This window comes from Camelus dromedarius, chromosome 26 (genome assembly GCF_036321535.1).
Source record: "Camelus dromedarius isolate mCamDro1 chromosome 26, mCamDro1.pat, whole genome shotgun sequence".
Lineage (NCBI taxonomy): Eukaryota > Metazoa > Chordata > Mammalia > Artiodactyla > Camelidae > Camelus > Camelus dromedarius.
The window spans coordinates 14905988-14926490 of NC_087461.1; the positions used below are offsets into that span (position 1 = coordinate 14905988).

General features: G+C 40.0%; 1 protein-coding gene and 1 pseudogene across 2 annotated transcripts in view; one reads left to right on the plus strand and one right to left on the minus strand.

Moving 5' to 3' along the window:
* ST8SIA6 (ST8 alpha-N-acetyl-neuraminide alpha-2,8-sialyltransferase 6) overlaps positions 1-20503 on the plus strand; it is a 137713-nt gene that overhangs the window by 4301 nt on the left and 112909 nt on the right. The gene's annotated exons all lie outside the window — the stretch shown is intronic.
* Positions 601-1847, minus strand: LOC135319359 (large ribosomal subunit protein uL22-like; annotated as a pseudogene).

Genomic DNA, 20503 nt, shown 5'->3' on the forward strand with positions numbered 1-20503 from the left:
TTGAGGTGAATGCTTCATTTACTGATTTTCCTCTTTTTCTTTGTAACAAAAATATTTACTACTATGGATTTCCCTTTAAATGTAGCTTTGCACCTGTTCTTTAAGTTTGGATACACAGTGTTTTGATTTTTTAAAATATATTTTAAATTGCTTTTAACTACATAAAAATGTAAAATTTATATCCATAGTTATTTAGGAGAGTACTTTTAAATTTCCAAGTGGTTGGAATTTTTTCTTAACTATTAACTTAATGTGTGTTCTTAATATTCATTTTATTTTGATTATAAATGAAACCAAATAAAATCTTGCCATAATGTCATAAGCAATCTCCAAAATATCCAATCATTAGAAATGAGAGATTGGATTATTGTGACATTAATGACATGGCCAGAACAAGTCTGTGTAACTAGCTGGCTTGGAATTCCAGGGTCCTTCCACAGGAACTGTCTTAGGTCCTGGTTCTACTTTGGCATCCTTTAGTGGCAGTGTCCCGTCTGGCTTTCATCTCCATGGTGATGATTCAGGATCCTATGTCTGGCTCAATTTTCTGGAGAGCAGCCACTATTCTTTGAACATCCTGATTAGTTGGTTCCTCTTTCATTGACCCACCTACGAGTTCACCAGAGATGTGAGGACCCCACTTCCACATCTCTGCTTTCCTAGAGAGGTTTGCCTGCTGACCTTTCTTTCCACTCCCTGTGACCCTTCCTCCCTGCAGTAGAACTTGACCTGTCCCTGTTTGAGAACTGAGGTTCAGTAGAGGGCCGACATCAAAAGTTAAACATGTTATATCCCAACTCATATTATTGTAGGGAGCATTTCTGCAGAGATTTTATCGTATGTTTTTACAGGAACACAAAGAAAAGGAAAACCACCTGTCATTTCAATGCCTAAAAAATGTTAGTATTCATATTTTCAATAACTTTTGTATGTACAGATCTAGTAATTTTGCTATGCATATTTTGGTGTGGGTTAGTAACTTTTATTTTTTTTACTTGTATTTGCATTTATTTTGTGCTGAATTTACTCCTGGGCCATCAGCTTTTGTTTCTTCAGTTTCTTCTGGGATATCTTTTACTTCTGTGCAACCTCCTCTTCTGGTTTAGGAACAGTCTGTTCTTTTTTCAGTAAGGATCATCTCAGTGTGGCTCAAGGATCGTCTCAATGTGGCTCACATAAGGGGTGTTCTGACCATGAGCTCTGTTAAGTTCTACAGCACATCTTGGAGGCTTGGTTCAGCTGGGAATGCTCAATGACCAGAGAATCTACATTTAAGCCCATAAATTCAGCATTACTCTCTGCATTTTTGAGCATGTGCAGTAAAAAGCCAGCACTCTTTTTTTGGACCATAAAACCTGCATCCAGCACCACTGTTTGGCCTGGGTGCACCTGCCAGCTCCACCGTCTTAAAGACGGAATGGCACAGGTTGCTTGTGACATCCTTCTGATACTTTGTGGCTTTTCAGATACGTAGACCCTTAATGGCTTGGGCAGTTTCACAAGTATTCTGAAGTTAGCACAAAGACTTGAATCTCTTGACTTGCATGATGTTGTGGGGTTTTCTGGGTCAAGTGAACAGCGAACCATTTTCTGAGGTCACCTCAGGCTGCTTACCAGAAAAGGAAAGCAGTAATACATATTTTTTTTTAACAGCATCTGAACTTTTCCTCATCACGTCATTAGCGTTCTTCTGCAACAATTTTCAGAGTGTGGTTTTGCATGTATGCATGTCATCTATTTATTCTTCCCTTCTGCACACTTTAATACTTTTGATTTTGATGTGTCCTCTAATATGAACAACTTTATAGCCTTACACACATTCTTGATTATTCAGATAAATTCTAGCAGTGAAGGGGCTTGATCAAAGAATATGTGAAAAGTTTAAAATTTTGCTATGACTCGTCCAACAACAACAATTGTTCCAATTTATTCTCCTGTGAGGAGTCTATGAGAGTGACCATTGTCTCAAGTTCTTGCCGGATTTGTGCATTAGAGTTTCTTTCCACTTTTCCTACTTTCGTACTCAAGAGATAGTATTTTTCTGATGTCTTAATATGTATTGATTTGTTCACCATTGTATTTAATTTGTAACATATTTGTTGACTGTTTAAATTTTTTCTTTTCTAAGTTGACATTTCATACCTTTGTCTATTTTTCTTTCAAGATAGTCTAGTTTCTGGTTGATTTACAAGAGGTTTATAAATATCAAAATTATCATGCTTGTATTTGCCATGCATTTAAATTGACTTTAATCTAATTTAGTTAACATTTAATTATGTCTGTGGTTACTTAATCTGTAGAAGTTTTTAACCTTTTTGTGTTCATGTCACCTATATCTACTTTTCATTATCAATTCTTTTGAATTAATACATTTATTGAAAATGTATTGATATATTTAGTACCCTGAGGTAAGTGGACATCTCTCATTTTAAAATATTTAAACCTTTCCTCCTTCTAGAACTTTTTACTATATGGTAAAAGGTTCTTTATTAAGTTATTTTTATTCGATTATAGACTTTCTCCTTCGAAAATTACTGGGTTTTTTAAAATTTGAATGAAGTGATTGCTTAGAAGTCTAGAAATACCATTTAGATTTTCTTTTCAGTGCTTGACATTTGTCACTTTAAATGATCCCCTCCTCATTTCCATAGTTTTTTGTTTTCACTCCTTTCTTGGTCAGTTGGTTTGTCTTCTTTTTTCTAATATTTTTAGCCTCGGAGTGTGGAAAATAGCATTTCTGAAACTTCAGATATTTAGGGTGAAATTACTATTTTTCACTGATGAGTACTGAATTATTGCATCAGAACTCCATTTAAAAATTGTTTTTCATCTTAAAACTTTTGTAAGATGTTGTTCCTCTATTTTCCGAGCTCTGAAAGAGAAATGAAGGCAGTCTTAATTTTATTTCCTATAAAGTAATCTGTTCAATGATTTGTTTTATTGGATCCTGCTACAATTTTTTCTTAAACTGGAAATTTTTAAAATTCATAGTGATACATCTTTGCAGTGACTTCTTTTGATTAATTTTGTGTATAAGCCTTTTTAATCCACTGGCCTGGTTATTTTTAAATTAAAAGTTTTTGGCATCATACCCTTGATATGTTCCATATATTCTGGTTTTATTTTACCACATATCTAGGTGTATCTGAGTCATCATTTTCATCTTCTTTTTCCTTAATGGAGGTACTGGGGATTGAACCCAGGACCTCATGCATGCTAAGCATGTGCTCTACCACTGAGCTGTAACCTCCTCCTGTGAGCCTTCATTTTCCCTCTTTTATCACTTTACCTCTTACCCACCATTCCCTTCTCATGTAAACAACTTAATTTCTCTTTCTGAGTTTGGTTCTCTTTGTCCTTTTCCTCTGCCCTCTGGGGTGGCTGCTCCAATTTGTCCTCAACTTTCCTGAATTATTTTTCTGTAGCGTCAGTTCTCTGTTTTGCCCGGTCTAAAACAGTGTGTCGTTTACATTTTTATTCTTTACAGTTTTTTCCTTCTTTCAGCCTGTTACTTATCACCTTAGTTTATATCTTAGAAAGCATCTGTGTAATCTTTTAAACCTCACCTTCCATTTCTTTGTATTTTCTTATATTTTATGGAGAACACAAAACAAATGCTCTCTAAAGATTTCTTCTGTTTCTTATAGAAAATGTTTCTCTGAAGTATGATTTTTCTCTGCATCTTAAGAATAATATTCTATCCCTAAGTTAGAGAATCTTTTTAATAAGTTTTATCATTTGGGGGGCTTGCTTTTAGTTTATTTGTCCCCAGACAAGGAGTCCTTTCTCTGGCCTTTTCTGGCCTTGTGCTCATCAGACAGGACACCTTAGAACTCCTAGTGGCCCCCACCAGGAGACCAAAGGCCCCCCTTCTTAGAGCATACCCTGGAGAAGAGGTGGAGCCATGTGGCCAAAAAAAGTTTGGTTTTTAAAATTTTTGAATGAAAAACAAATGTAAAATACAGATAACATAAAATTTACTAATTTTATTTTTTAAATACTGGACCTCAAAGCTATCTCTTGCTCCTGTGTCTTGATATCATGATTGTCAGAAAGCCATGTATTCCTAGGTCCACACAAAAACTAGTAGAGCTGATCGAATAATTCAGCAAGGTAGCAGGCTACAAGATTCACATTCAAAAATCAGTTGCATTTCTTTACACTAACGATGAATCAACAGAAAAAGAAAGTAAAGAAACAATCCCCTTTAAAATAGCACCCAAAGTAATAAAATACCTAGGAATAAATCCAACCAAGGAGGTGAAAGAATTATACACAGAAAACTATAAACCATTGATGAAGGAAATTAAAGACTTTAAAAAACAGAAAGATATCCCATGCTCCTGGATTGGAAGAATCAATATTGTTAAAATGGTCACACTGCCCAAGGCAATCTACAGATTTAATGCAATCCCTATCCAATTACCCAGGACATATTTCACAGAACTAGAACAAATCATAATAAAATTTATATGGAACCACAAAAGACCTAGACTTGCCAAAGCATTACTGAAGAAAGAGAAAGAGGCTGCAGGAATAACTCTCCCAGACTTCAGACAATACTATAGAGCTACAGTCATCAAGACAGCATGGTATTGCTACAAAAACAGACATGTGAGCCAATGGAACAGAATAGAGAGCCCAGAAATGAACCCACAAACTTTTGATCAACTAATCTTCAACAAAGGAGGCAAGAATATACGATGGAATAAAGACAGTCTCTTCAGCAAGTGGTGTTGGGAAAACTGGACAGCAGCATGTAAATCAATGAAGCTAGAAGACTCCCTTACACCATACACAAAAATCAACTCAAAATGGATCAAAGACTTAAACATAAGACAAGATACAATAAACCTCCTAGAAGAAAATATAGGCAAAACATTATCTGACATACATCTCAAAAATGTTCTCCTAGAACAGTCTACCCAAGCAATAGAAATAAAAGCATGAATAAGCAAATGGGACCTAATTAAACTTACAAGCTTCTGCACAGGAAAGGAAACCATAAGCAAAACAAAATGACAACCTATGGAATGGGAGAACATTTTTGCAAATGAAACCGACAAAGGCTTGATCTCCAGAATATATAAGCAGCTCATATGACTTAATAAGAAACAACCAAACAACCCAATGCAAAAATGGGCAGAAGACCTAAACAAGCAATTCTCCAAGGAAGAAATACAAGTGATCAATAGGCACATGAAAAAATGCTCCGTATCACTAATTATCAGAGAAATGCAAATCAAAACTACAATGAGGTATCGCCTCACACCAGTCAGAATGGCCATCATTCAAAAGTCCACAAATGACAAATGCTGGAGAGGCTGTGGAGAAAGGGGAACCTTCTACACTTCTGGTGGGAATGTAGCTTGGTGCAGCCGCTGTGAAAAACAGTATGGAGATTCCTCAAAAGACTAGGAAAAGACTTACCATATGACCCAGGAATCCTGCTCCTGGGCATATATCCAGAAGGAACCCTACTTCAGAATGACACCTGCAGCCCAGTGTTCATAGCAATACTATTTACAATAGCCAAGACATGGAAACAGCCTAGATGTCCATCAACAGATGACTGGATAAACAAGAAGTGGTATATTTATACAATGGAATACTATTCAGCCATAAAAACCGACAACATAATGCCATTTGCAGCAACATGGATGTCCCTGGAGAATGTCATTCTAAGTGAAGTAAGCCAGAAAGAGAAAGAAAAATACCATGAGATCGCTTATACGTGGAATATAAAAAAAAAAAAAACCATAAATACAGAACAGAAATAGACTCATAGACATAGAATACAAACTTGTGGTTGCCAAGGGGGTGAGGGGTGGGAAGGGACAGACTGGGATTTCAAAATGTAGAATAGATAAACACAATTATACTGTATAGCACAGGGAAATATATACAAGATCTTATGGTAGCGCACAGCAAAAAAAAATGTGACAATGAATACATATATATTCATGTATAACTGAAAAATTGTGCTCTACACTGGAATTTGACACAACATTGTAAAATGATCATAACTCAATAAAAAGTGAAAAAAAAAGATGACACATTAAAAAAAAAAAAAGAAAGCCATGTATTCCTGAGTGATCTGAGTCAAACTGGACTTCTGCTGCTGCCAGGAATGGTGCATGACAAATGTCATCTGACATCTAGAGAGGGCCAGGCTCCTGGAGCTCTCCCTATATGTGGCATCCCTTTACATCCCAGGGTGCGATGACTGATTCCCTTTCTGTCCCCTTCCGTTCCTTCAGTGTTGCTTTATGATATGTTATGATATGATACGATATATGATGTGATATTATACATGATATATATGATATGATATGGTATGGTATGATATAGTATGATATAATATGATATATGATGTGATAACGATACACGATATGATAGCAGTTTTATCTCAGGAAGATGTAGGAAGACCGCACTGCCTAAGCACCCAAAACAGCTTCTGTGGCCTCAGGAAGTGGGTGCTTCCTGTGTGGGAGCAGCCACCTGATTTTCTGGTTGAGGCAGGCTCTCCACGCCCAGGGAAATAAAGGTAGACAGTGGGAGGAAGTTCAAAGCCACTCGAATTTTTTTTCTCCCTAGACTTGCTCTGTTTCTGGGGTGAAAATTTACATCAGCTGCTGGTAATTTCTCCATGCGAGGCACTATTGCTGATAATATTTCTTCCCCCAAACCTGACCCATTTTTGAAGCAGCAATCTGTTGCCATCAAAATGTGTGGTTGTCATTTTGTGTAGTCTTATGTACTTTCGTAAGAAAGTAAATAGTCTGGAAGAAGGGGAATCAGGCACTGTTTACTCTCTACTGTCTTACAGTGTAAGTTGTAAATTATTGTTTTATTGGGCATTTTCCTGTTCCCTATGTTCACCCTGGGATCATAACTGTGAGCTTCAGAAAATTCAAGATGAGTGCAAACTAGAGCTTGTACGAAGAGCCATAGAGCTAAACATAACTCTCACCCCTTTCCTCTGCACCCCACCCCTCTTACCCTTTCCTTCTACCCTTTTCCTCTGCACCCCACCCTCTTACCCTTTCCTTCTACCCTTTTCCTCTGCACCCCACCCTCTTACCCTTTCCTTCTACCCTTTTCCTCTGCACCCCACCCTCTTACCCTTTCCTTCTACCCTTTTCCTCTGCACCCCACCCTCTTACCCTTTCCTTCTACCCTTTTCCTCTGCACCCCACCCTCTTACCCTTTCCTTCTACCCTTTTCCTCTGCACCCCACCCTCCAAGTAGATGAAGGCTATTAAATTTTACTTTTGAGAACAATAGAACACACTTTTATGTCTTTACTTCTTCGCTTCTAGAAGTAGTGATACTCTAAGTGCCTTGATTTTAAAAATTCAGTACGTTTTAAAGTTGCCTTGAGTCTGGTTGCTGAATTAATTTAAAATGAAGCTTTAAATCTTGCATTCTGCCTCTTTTCCGACTTCCTAATCCTACGTCTTAATTGCAGCTCTTCTTTGAAGGGCTTACAGGGAGCTCTCCTCCATTTCTTCTCTGGGTTGCTTGCCTCTCTCCTGGTGTCCCTTGTTTGTAAATGGGTTTATGGTGCCTTCCAGATTGGCATTTTCAGTCCCTTCATTCCCTGCTGCCTGTGTTACATCTTTGGCTGCTGCTCTGGTCTGGTGTAAGCTGCAAGGTTCAATTGTCCAGGGTAGGCGACCCAGAAAGAAGGCTTCAGAACTCAGGCTATAGTCCCTGACAAGCTTCTTTGGGCACATTGACATGTGGACGGAAAAGCCAGGATGAGCTCGAAGGACATGAAGAAATGTCCTGCTATTTTCTTTGCTTTGGGATACGTGGATGGGAGGTCAGGAATCCAGGGAGAAATGGTGTCTGATTGGTCCAGCCTTCACTTCGGAGGTGGTTGAAGGTGGAATTTAATTTTCCATTATGCTCATATCACTCCACTGCCTCCGTGACAGGGCCTCTGTTCACAAAGAGGCTGGGTGTTTCTTTTTGTGGCTTTGCAGATAATACTGTTCACACCCGTATGTTAAAGTGAAGATGGTTCCATCACAACATAAACCAGGGTTGCCTTAGTGTTGTCTGGCCTTATGTATTAATTCCCTGTGCCCTTAATAGACAATTTCCCTTGAACCAACAGGCATTACGATGAAACAACAGAAAAATATTAAACAGCCTGACTGCCTAGGGGAGGAATAAAGATTTTTTTTTCCCCAGGAGTTATAGAGACGCGCAAACACTTTGAAGGATTATGTGCTAACAGAGGAAAATAGTGGGAGGTGAGGCTGGGACACAGCAGAAGGGCTATGAAGAGAAGAAAAGAGAAGAAATTTATCTCCTCATCTGCCAGGGGAAGTCAGTCTTTTAGAGCCACTGATATAAGCTGCTTTGTGGTTTCAGGGTGCAAAGGTTCTGCAACCTCTCATTTGGAAACCAAAAAAGAGGCTCTTTTAAAGAGCTATTGATGCTCTGAGTAAACTTGAGGAAAGTGTTCTTGTGTCCTGATGTCTTGTTTTATAGCTTCTTTTGCCATTAAGAAGATGAATATGGCTGTGGTATACTTATCTGTATGAATTGAGGGAGTTAGCTTATCCAGAGCAGTTAAATCTATCTCGTCTGTACTTTCAGATTTAAAAAAATTATTTTGTTTCATGACGTACTAAGAATACTTTGTACATGTTGTAGATAGTCAGTTAGAAATTTCTTGGGAAGATTCATACCCATGGTCATAATTATTTCTAAAGAGAATTTTATAGAGCATCACCTGTGCTTTTGAAATTATTGTAAAATAATTTTCATTGTCTTGTTAGTTACTGTTCTTAGTTGTTGTAAAACACGCTGGATTCACTAACATATAATTTTTGAACAGTCGTATTCCAAAAACCTGAAGTTGTAGGTTGTAAAGACCATTAATTTTGAAAATGATTAAAATCTCTCACTGGTTGCTGGAATCTTAGTTGGATGCAACTGTACCTTCTGTCACATGCTGTCTCTGAATATATTTAATATTCTATATATTCTTTTTGAGATTATACCTTATTATTTCCTTACTCTATGGGATATAGTATGTTATCCCTAAACTTTGTGTCTGGAATGTATCTTTCACTGCTGCAGTATATATATTTATGACATACATGCTAGTTTGTTACTTCAGGGGAACACCCTTTTTTTACATATTTGTATTTGTGGACATACCTTTACTATTTGTGCATTAAGTTAGTGGGAAGGTTTTTGTGGTTTTGGTTTGAGAGTTTATCCAACACTTCCCATTTATTTCAGGGATACCAAAATATTCATGTTTTCATGTCCAGGGAATATTATTCATACAATTGATTATAGTTCGATGAGGTCTGTACCTTGTCTGTTTCTTTCACCAGTTCTCTGGAACCCCCAATGTGTTAGGATTTCAGTCCTGTTGTCTTGTCTCAATAACGGCACCAGGTTTTAGAAGGTACATTTTACCATGTTGCATTGCCAGAGAGACACAGAGCGAGTTTCACATGGTAAAATACCAATGATAACAAAACCTGATTTAGAGTTGTGTGCTTTTGTGTGGGATTATAAAATAAAATTTAATAATTGGAGGAGGATGGATTAAACCTGGAGGGTTGAAGTCTCATATCTGTAATCATTTCTTAAAGGATGAACATACATTAAGAAATAATTTGAATAAACAGACAGGAAGTCTTATGATACGTGTACTTAGGAGATTTTTTTCTAATAAAACATTTAGAGATTAGTGATCACTTATCTCTGCCATCCATCATAGAGCTTGTGCTTCTGTGGGGTTCTGAGAACTCTTTGTAAAGCCACAGAGCACTGGAAACTTTTTACAGAAATGTAACTTTTGATAAATAGCAATTTAAAAACACATGTCCGAAGCAAAGATTTCATGTTACTCCTATTTATACTGGCCTTCTGCAGGAAGATCCTTTTAAATCAAGATTCATATTCTAAGCTAGGAGGTCTCCACATAAAAATTGACTTATAGTGTATTAACTGCTCATGTATATGGGCTGGTTTCTTAGAAAAAGATCTATCTAAAAAAATCTAGATTTTACAAAATTTTGAATGCTGTAAGATTTCCTCCATTTTTCTCAAGAGTGGTGAGAATAAGACATGTATCATTTTTAAAAGATTGTTTTATGTCATCTTCACTATAAAAACAATAAAAATCAGAACAGGTCTGATGTCTGGGATAGTTTTAAATGTGGAATTTTTGGTAAGTTTTTTTGATAAACGTAATTTATAAATGTATGAATTTTATTTGGTGTAAAAATTCTTTGAAATGAAACATTTAGAGGTGGGACTTCTAGATGGTGGAGTGAGGGTGGTCTCTCCATGCCATTGGATGGCTACATGCAAAAAGATGAATTTAGACTCTTACCTCACACGATACACACAAAAAATAACTCAACATGGATCATAGACTTAAGAGCTAAAACCATAAACCTTCTAGACGAAAACAGAACATTTTCATGACCTTGGATCAGGTAAAGAGTTCTTAGATACAGCACCAAGAGAGGGAAAAAAATGGATAAATTATATTTTTAAAAAGTTAAAAGCTTTTGTACTTCTACCTACATCCTAAGGATATGAAAAAATAAGCCACAGATTATGGGAAAATATATGTAAATCATATATCCAATGAAAGATTTGTATGCAGAATATATAAAGAGCTCTTACAATTCAATAGCAAGAAGACAACGCAATTTAGAAATGGGCAGAAGATTTGAATAGACATTTCATCAAAGAAGGTATACTGATGATATAAATGTCCAATTAGTCATTAAGGAAATACAGATCAAAAGCTAAATGAGATCTCCACTTCACACCTTTCACAATGGCTTTTCTAGTAATTCTGCCATGACGTGGGGCAGCTCCCTCCGGAGACTGGATTCTACTACTGAAGTTCATGACATTAGTGCTTGGTGTAATCAAAGAAAGGTTTATTACGCAGACTGGGAAGTCCTGAGGTGGGAGGAGGGGAGGATGCTCTCCAGGAAAAGGTCTGGAACAGAGAGAGAGGTAGTATGTGCACAGGGGTTTTGTAGATTCCTTAGGAGTCCACGGGTAACACTAAGACCTTGAGGCAACTTACATTTGAGGAATTATCACAAGAGTGACTAAAAATCAGTATCTCTTTGGCTTCAGGGGACAGAGAGTAATTTCTTTTTTTTTTCTTATTATGAAAGCCATGAACTTTGCCATCTGGAATCCTGTAGCCATCCCTCTTCCAAATTGTCATAAACAGTGGGGCCAGAGCTGACATCCTATTGAAGAATGTTGATGCTGGGGACTAATTTAAGATCTTCCTTTTCCTCGTGGAAAGATGCACACGAGGACTGATTGTTATACAGCTGAGAATACCTAAACGTAGATCTGTTATACAGAAGATTGTGATGGGACCTGCTGTTACATTTAAAAGAAGGCATGAAGACTTCTTTTTCCTACAAAGAGGGACCTCTAGTTAACCAACCTTTAAAATTGTCATATTCAGGGTGGGAGAGGACAGCAGGCTTTGGCAGACAGCTTTCTTAGAAATAGAATAGCCTGTTTAGAGGGGTGGATCCCTCATTTCCAGTGGGTCACATCATTTTATCTACCCCAATCTGGGCTCCAGGTTTCAGAAGGGATGGCAGAATGGGGAGTTAAGTGGAAAGGGGAATTCTATTGGGGTTTTATAAATGTAGGCATGAGTTCCCTATTATATCTGGACTGAGAAGAGAGACCCCAGAGAGGATTCAGGAGACCTTCCAACTGGCCTCTGGGGCCAGGTGAGGGGCCACCTTTCTTGAACAACGACACTCCAGAAAGCATGAGAATGACTGGGTAGGGTTTTTGCAGTAAAGAAACCACCAGGTGCCACTGGTGACATTGTTATCTGGCTGGCTTTTTGAGTGGCCTCAAGGTCCTGCTGTTGGGGTGACCTCCATTCTGATTGAGCTGATTTTCTTGTGAATGCCTTAATAGATCTTAATGAAATGTGTAGATGGGAGATATGCTTTTCTAGAAACCAAAGAAGTGAGTAGATGTTGGGCTTGTTGGAGAGGGCGGGAAGTAGGGTGATTGATGGGAGATGGTTGGAGCAGCCTTCTGGAGACCAAATGATGCTCCCAGATTAAACTGAGGTGGTGGAGTCTTGGATCTTTTTGGGGTGACCCAACTCTGGTTAGTCAGCACCTGGACCACAGTTCGAACGTCCTGAGCAACAGCTTCATGAGTTTCTTCCCTTGGTACAACGTTGTCAGTGTAAGGTCGTAGCTGGGTGCTTGAGAACAAAGCAAACCCACGAAGGCTCTGTCTGCAAAAATAAATGGTGAGGATATTGATATACTCCATAGGTAACTTAATGAGGGTGTATTGGGACATCTCATAGGTGGATGCAAAGTGTGGTTATGGTGCTGGAGAAACAGGGAGTGAATAAAATGTATTAGCTAGATCAGTAGCTCCAAGGATCTACATTGTGGAGTGTATCCCCCATCAACCCCCCACCCCCAATGATATTTAGGTTATATATATAAGCTTTCTTGTCTAAAGAGTCTTCATCTCAATTGTCAGGATTTGAGTTTTCGCCCTTGGGCCTCTCTTTAGTAGCAGAATTAATTTGTGAGGTTTCCTTTTCTACAGTGGAATCAGGCTGTGACGTGTGGAAATGCTGGGGCATTCAGGAAGATGCATTATCTTTGTTGATGACCTTTAAGAGTGCATTACGGTTTTTTTTTTTTTTTTTTTTTTAGTTTAGCCTTTGTTTTTGGATCTTTAGGAGGCAAAAAGATAGAGCACTTAAGGCTGGTTAACATTTGCATTTTAGCTCCTGCGGGCCAGAGGTGAGTCCCTCTGAAGCCCTGAAGGTCGGGATCTTTAGCGCAGAAGCATAGGCAGGAACAGCTGCAGGTATATTTGATGCCCTCAGTGTTCTAATTAACCATTTCCCCTGGGGGATAGGCCTCAGCAGGCCACAGAGTGATCGCTCTGCTTCCCAGTTCACCTGCCCCCCCCCCCCCCCCCCCCCCGGCTCACTGGGGTGCTGGTGCTGGCGGAGTCAGCCTCGTTACTGTGCTGGAGGCAACAGACGCTGGTGGGAGGTGAGACTTAGAAGCTGCTGGCACTAGATCAGCCATCAGTGGAAGTCTGAATGCTACTACTTTGGAAAAGGGTTTGACAGTTTCTTAGAAAGTTCAACAGAGACTTGTCATATGATCCAGGAATTCGACTCCTGGGTATCTCCCCAAGATCAATAAAAACAGATGCCCACACAAATGTCTTGTATGTGAATGTTTAGAGCAACATTATTCATAGTAGCCAAACAGTGGAAACAATCCACACGCCCTTCAACTGGTGAAAAGATAAAACACAGTGTATCTGTACACGAAATACTGTTCAGCAATAAAAAGGAATGAAATGCAAATACATGCTACAGCATGAATGAACCTCAAAAGCATTACGCTAAAAGGAAGAAGCCAGACACAAGCTATTGTATGAGACAGAGATCCAAGCAGATCAGTGGTTGCCTGGGATGGGAAGTCGGGTAGAAATTAGGTACCTTTGCACCTAATCTTTCAGGGGGTGATGGAGACATTCTAAAACTGGATTGTGGTGATGGTTGTGTAAATCTATAAATTACTAAATATCATTAAGTTGTGCCCTTCAACTTTCTATATTCAGGAAACTTTATGAGAAAATACATGTTTTCACCTGCGGTGTTGTACTCTGTGCATAAGCTTTGTAGTATTTGTGCTTCTGTGTGGGTGGGTTTTAGGCACAGGAAGCTTATGCATAGAAATAATGTTGTGCGGTTGGGACGGGCAGAGGATTGAAGTATTTCTAAAGACTGCCAACTTTAAAAAGTCTTTTTAGGTAATCTACATATCCACAACATGCTCAGCTGAGAACCAGACAAATGTGCACGGTTCCCCATGGGTGGTGGGAGAGTAAGAGGAACAGACTGTTGGGTGTAAGACAGGTTCCAGGACGTATTATACAACACGGAGAATAGAGCCAATATTTTGTAATAATTGTAAATGGAGTGTCACCTTTAAAACTGTATAAAAATGAAAAAATAAAATTAAAAAAAAACCTCCAACCCCTCCACGAAGTTTGCCATGACCACTCAGATTTCCTGCATTTTTTCCTGTTTTCTACACAGTTCAAGTCAGGTTTGAAATGCAGTTGATTTAAGATAGAGAATAATCAGTCACTCGGATGTGAGTACCTATGAATCCCAGGGAATTGTATTAAGGTTCAACAAAATCGAAGTTTTTTTTTTCAATAGAACAGCAATTATTGAGCTGTTCCCAGATGCTGGACTTAGCAGCCCTTATTTGTACGACTTCATTTAATTCTCTCAGGGACACTCTTCTGTATGTAAGACTATTAGTGTCCCCACTTTACAGATGGAGACACTGAGACCAGAGAGTTTAGTCACTTGTCCCAGGCGCAAAGGGGCAGATGCCTGACTTGTGAGGCTGTGCTCCAGAGGTAGGTCGCACTGTGTCCCATGTTGAAGGCAGGGTGATCTTTCTGGACATTTAGGGAAGTGGCCATGAATGACTGAGACTTGTGGGGATGCAGGACCTCGAGGACATGTGAGGATGAGAGCCTGGGAGGCAGGGGACTGGCCCAGAGGGGACCACTGAATCCTTTCGGACCACAGAGGCAGACTTGATGAAGGAGGATGCGGAGTAGACCAAGTGTGGAGGGCGGGGTTTCCACAGCTGGAGTGGGGGCAGGGGTGGGCACATCCCTGAGCTCAGGATGCTAAATCCAGGCTCCAGACCATTCTTGAAAAGAACCCTGCCCCTCTCCTGAGAGCTTCCTCTGTGTGGAGTCCTTACCATCTCGCTGGATGGGAGATTAGAGCCGCCCCGGTCTGTGTGGGTGGGCAGAAAGTCTGTGCCTGGCTGGAGGGCTGAAGCTGCTGGCTGGTGCCCACCGTCAGAAAGCAGCCCTCTCAGCTCACAAGGAAAACCACACACCAGGCCAGAGAGAGTGCACGGAGCCCGGGTGATTTACTTTCCCCAGGTTGGAACTAACCAACGCAGGCAGCTTACTTACGCCCAGCTTTATTTAATGCCTCTGTGTGTGTGTCTGCCCTGCGGTCATAAACACAGGTTCTCCTTTCTCCCCATCCCATAGTTCATGTTTGTGCGGTGGTCCTCTGCATGGAGGAAGATCCTAAGAACACCCCCCCACACACAACCACCCTCACCATGAATTTTATTAAGAGCAACTCTCCTAAGAATGAATTTGTATCCAAACGATTCTGTCCTGACTCACTCGAAAAAAGATGCATTTCTTTTGAAACTGTTCCTCCCAGCAGTGACTGATCCTGCACACAGTCAGAGGTTATTAATGGCTTCATTCATCCATTCAGTAGATATTCATGCTACAGGAAACCTCTGCTCTTATCTCAGACCTGGGTGCCGGGAGGGTGGATATGCTGGTGGTACCTAATTGGATGTGGGTAAAAACAGCCTTCTTTCCTTTGGGAGCAGTTGCTAAGTTCAGCTCAGTGTTTGCAGCAAAACACATCAGTCATCAAATTCCACTTGTTTTCTGAGGCCTCACTCTGGGGAGCCAGATCTGCGAACACCCTGAACAAGCACCGGTCACTGTTCTCAAGGAATCCTTAGCCTAGTGGGAGTGGCAGGCACCCATGCTGACCATCCAGTGTAAGTGCTGTCATGGAAACATGTCCGGGCTAGTGTGGCAGCCCAGGGGAGGTTGGACAGTGAAGATGCTCGCTTTGAGCCTTGAAGCTGAAGTAGAAATTCCACGAGCAGGCCAAGAGGGAAGAAGACATTTGTGATATGTGGAAGGCATGGGGATGTACAAACAAGATGTGTTTGTGAAGCTGAAACTCTTTCAGGGCCTCTGGACCCTGGGGCGTGAGCGGGGGATTGGTGGACAGGCGCTAGACGACAGAGGGGTGCTCTTAGTTAAATAACTCAGGTGTTATCTCCCAGGTTGGGGGGACCCACTGACAGGTTTTCAGGAGGGGCGATGTAATAAGCCTTGTAATTTGGAGGGCGGACTCAGGCTAGTGTAAGGCAGAGCTGACGTTCGGCCAGGATGGCCATACCTGTTATTCAAGGAGTAGGAGAGCCATGGTCCCTGCCTCCTGCCTTGTCTCCCAGGGACTACCTGTCTAGGTGGCGACCTGGTTGAGCAGGTATCTGCACTGTGGGTACCTTACCTGCCACCAGGGGCTCAGCATTTGAGCTCTGGATGGTGTGTGTGTGTGTGTGTGTACATGTGTGATGGATTATTTTGAGCCAAAAGAGATAAAAGTGCTAACGAGGCAGGGGGAAGTCAGATGAACCTAAATTCTCATCTTTCATCAGCCCATCAGCCCATCAATCATACCAAAATATCATGGATCTGGGGCTTAAACAGCAGAAATTTATTTTTCAGTTTTGGAGGCTGGAAGTCCAAGATCAGAGGCCAGCATGGTCAGGTTCTGGTGAAGGCTTTCTTCCTGGCTTGCTGGAAAAGATGTATATATGTGGTTTAAAATAGTGTTCGTGCCTGGCATCTATTAAGTGCTATTTGTATATATTTCATCTATCAATACTAAATGACATAATGAAAATTAGCAAGTCTCTGCCTCGTGTTCCCTACCTCACCCTGTGGCAATAACTTCCAACCCCATTAGCTATATTTCTTATATTTACCTCCGTATTTCTCTATAATGTGCCCCTACTTCTGCTTCTTGAGTTTTGAAATTTAATTAACGTATAAAGTTTATTTCATTTCATTTCATAATTGAATTTTTAAGTTTAGTTGTCGTTGAAGTCTATTTATGGCAGAAAAAGATTTATTCCTCTTACTTTCCATCCTCCTCACCAAAAGACAGAAGGACACACACAGACCTCACTTCTCATTCCCCCGTTTCCCAGTACAGTTTAATCAACGTTCAAGTTAGTTCTGTATTTAGTTTATATTATCATGAGTTTGTAAATATTCCTCACAGCTGAGGTTTACACTGGACTGTGATTACATTTCCTTTTTTATTCTCCTTGTGTGTGTTTTAAGTCTTTCTTTCTTTCTTTTTTTAGAGCAGTTTAGATTCATGGCAAAATTGAGAGGACGATATGGAGGTTTCCCATATGCCCCTTTCCCCTTGCCCAGCACGCGCACGCGCGCGCACACACACACACACACACACACACACACACACACACACACACACATACATATGCAACCTCCCTCATTGTCAACATTCCCCACCAGGTGGTACATTTGCTACAATCGATGAACCCACAATGACATGTTATAATTACTCAGAGTCCATAGTTCACATTAGGGTTCATGCTCGGTGTTGTACATTCTGTGGGTTTGGGCAGATGTATAATGAATGTGCCCATCATTATGGTCTCATACAGTGTGTTTTCAGTGCCCTAAAAGTCGTTTGTGCTCTGCCCATTCATCCCTCCCTCCTCCCCAACCCCCCTCAACCACTGATCCTTTTACTGTCTGCATAGTTTTGCCTTTTCCAGAATGTCATAGAGTTGGAATCATACCATATAGCCTTTTCAGATTGTCTTCTTTCTCTTAGTAACATGCATTTAAGGCTCCTTCATGTCTTTTTGTGGCTTGATAGCTCATTTCTTTTTAGTGCTGACTAATATTCCACTGTCGAATGTACCACAGTTTATTAATTCACTCCCTACTGAAGGAGATCATTCATGGTCACTTTCAAATTTCAGCAATAATGGAAAAATCCACATTCTCCAAAGGAGCTGTAAAATCTCACCAAAGTAGTCCAATGATCAGATAATCTATCACTGTAATTTGTTTTTGTAGAAAATACCCCTTTTGTAGCTGCCTGCTGTCATACTCCAAACAAGACTGACCCCTCTCAGCCTGCTGCCTCATTGTCATACTAGAATTTCATTTCAGCATCATTCTGAGAATTCTCTTGGTTGCTCCCTTAAACTAGGGTCCCTGTCTCCTGAATCTCAAACTTTTCTTTTGTAAATTCCCTCATTTTGATGGCTACATCCTCCAGCAGCTTCCTCAGAAAGGGTTCACGGAAGACAAACTCTTTGAGACTCTGCAAGTCAGAAAACATTTTAATTCCGCCCACCATTTCGTGAAAGTTAATCTAAGACTAGATTGGAAATCACTTTCAGTCAGAATTTTAAAGGTTTTGCTCAATTGTCTTCTATTTTCCAGTGTTGTTGTCCTTGGAAAATCTGTTGTCATTCTGATTGCCTTCACCCGGCCTCCGCTAGGCCACAGCCATCTTTCTTCCCGGCTTTTTTCCTTAGGATTGATTTTAGAAGGATAATCCCTGTCAGCAGATATTAACAATTTTAAATCTTTGATACACATTGATGTTTTGTCAATTCTAGAAAAATTGTGCCAACTTAGACTCCTACTCCTGTAAAAATTCTTGTTATAGCAGACCTTTCCTACATGAAGTATTGTTTTTATTTTTGTAAGTTAAATGGGTGAAAATGGTATCTTTGTTTTAATTTGAATTTCTTCGATTATTAATAGTTGAATATTAAAGCTATGTCTTATTTTTTGGTAAATGAAAGCTGTATCTTAAATCTTCACCCTTACAAACAAGTTAATGATGCCCTGTGATTTTTTTTTTTTTTTTGGTTGTTGGTATTCAACAATTATTAAAGCAAGGTTTTCTCTCTCTCTGTATGTATGTTTAATAAGTTGATATAGAAATGTGGTTATTTCTATATCATAGATGAAAGGTAGAGAACCTCTATTATTATTTTTTTTCTCAGATGTAAAATTTTTGTTAATTTTTTAAATTTTATTTTTTAATTTTTTATTGAAGTATAGTTGATGCATAGTATTATATAGCTTGCAGGTGTATAGTATAGTGACTCACAATTTTTAGTTATTATAAAATATTTGCTATATTCCTTGTGTTGTACAATGTATCCTTGTAGCCTATTGCCCACTTGCTCCAAGGATAACCACTAGTTTCTTCTCTATAACTGTGAGCCTGCTTCTTTTTTGTTGTTACAGTCACTAGTTTCTTGCAGTTTTTAGATTCTTCATATAAGTGATATCATACAGTATTTGTCTTCCCCTGTCTGACTTATTTCACTTAGCATAATGCCCTTCAAGTCCATCCATGCTGCTGCAAATGGCAAAAGTTCATTAGTTTCTTGAGTCATACAAAGAAGCCAGAAAAGCTGGGACGCGACCTGTTGGTGATCTCAGACATCTATTCCCTTGGGCCAGTAAGCAGGCTCCAAATTTGACACCCATCTGATGTCCATTCTTTAAGCAGCTAAATAGTGCTTCTCCATCTTTTTTTTTTTTTTATGAGCTCATCCTACAAAAAATTTGTTGGCTGCATTTTTTTCCTGCTAGCATATTTTTTAGCACAAAGGTCATAAACTAACAATAATAGTAAGCCCGAGATGCATATGCTGTTTTGAAATGGAGGCTTATGTGCATTACGTCTTAGGGATCTGGTGGGGAAGAAGAGGCCCACATCCACCCATCTCTCCGGACTGTTGTCATTGCCTCTGAGCCACCCAGTGCCCTTCGGAGGAGCAGAGTCTGCAAAGGATGAGCTGAGTTGTCCTTTCAGTGTAAGATCCTTTCGCATAAACTCCATCATGCCACTCTTTTCTCGTAACTCCCCATCCCGCTCAGAACAAAAGCCGAAGTCCTTCCAATGGTTTATGAGTCATAAAATCTGACCCCACTGCCTCTCTGACCTAATCCCTTTCAAGTTTCTTCCTGGCTCACTGTGCTCCAGCCACACGGAACACCTGGCTCTTTCTAGAACACGCTGTGCTCTGGTGCCTTTTCTCGGACTGTATCCTCTGCCTGGACCATTGCTTCCCAGCACTCACCCCCAGACATCCACCCATCCTGTTCCTTCCTGTCATTGAGACCTTTCTCCAAGTTGCCAGCTCACGTGAGAAAGCCTGCTTCCCCCACTGACCACTGAAGTCCCCCCTTCCTAACCCCATCGTCCCATCACTTTGTCCCAGCCGTATTGCCCTTGGGCCACCTCATATTACATACACATTACTTCAGTCACTTTTGTCCATCTCTTCTCCTGCAGAAGTAAGCTCCACGTGGGCAGGGGGGTGTGCCTGTCTCATTTATAGCTGTGCCTGGAATAATAAATACACGGTAGAAACCGAATACACATTTTCTGCGTTCATTCCTGTTCTACAACTGAAGAAAACGAGGCACTTTGAAATGATTTGCCCCACATCATCCATCACACAGGTGGCAGGTGTAAGACTCAAGACTTGGGCCAGAACTCTTTCCTCCAGGGATGTTTTTATGACGGAAAGGGACTAGGCACTGGCTTTCTGAACTCTTATTTGTTTTTATGGTGGGCTCTGCTGTTTTTCTACTTTATCATTTCCTCGTTGTAGCTTGGATGGCCTATTGTTGTCCAAAATCCAAGTAAATCTAAATTACAATCCCCTCTCCCCTTTAAACTGTCCTTGTTTACTATAATGACCGCTTTCCAATCAGTGTATCATTATTCTGGTCACACCAGAAGTGATGTGCT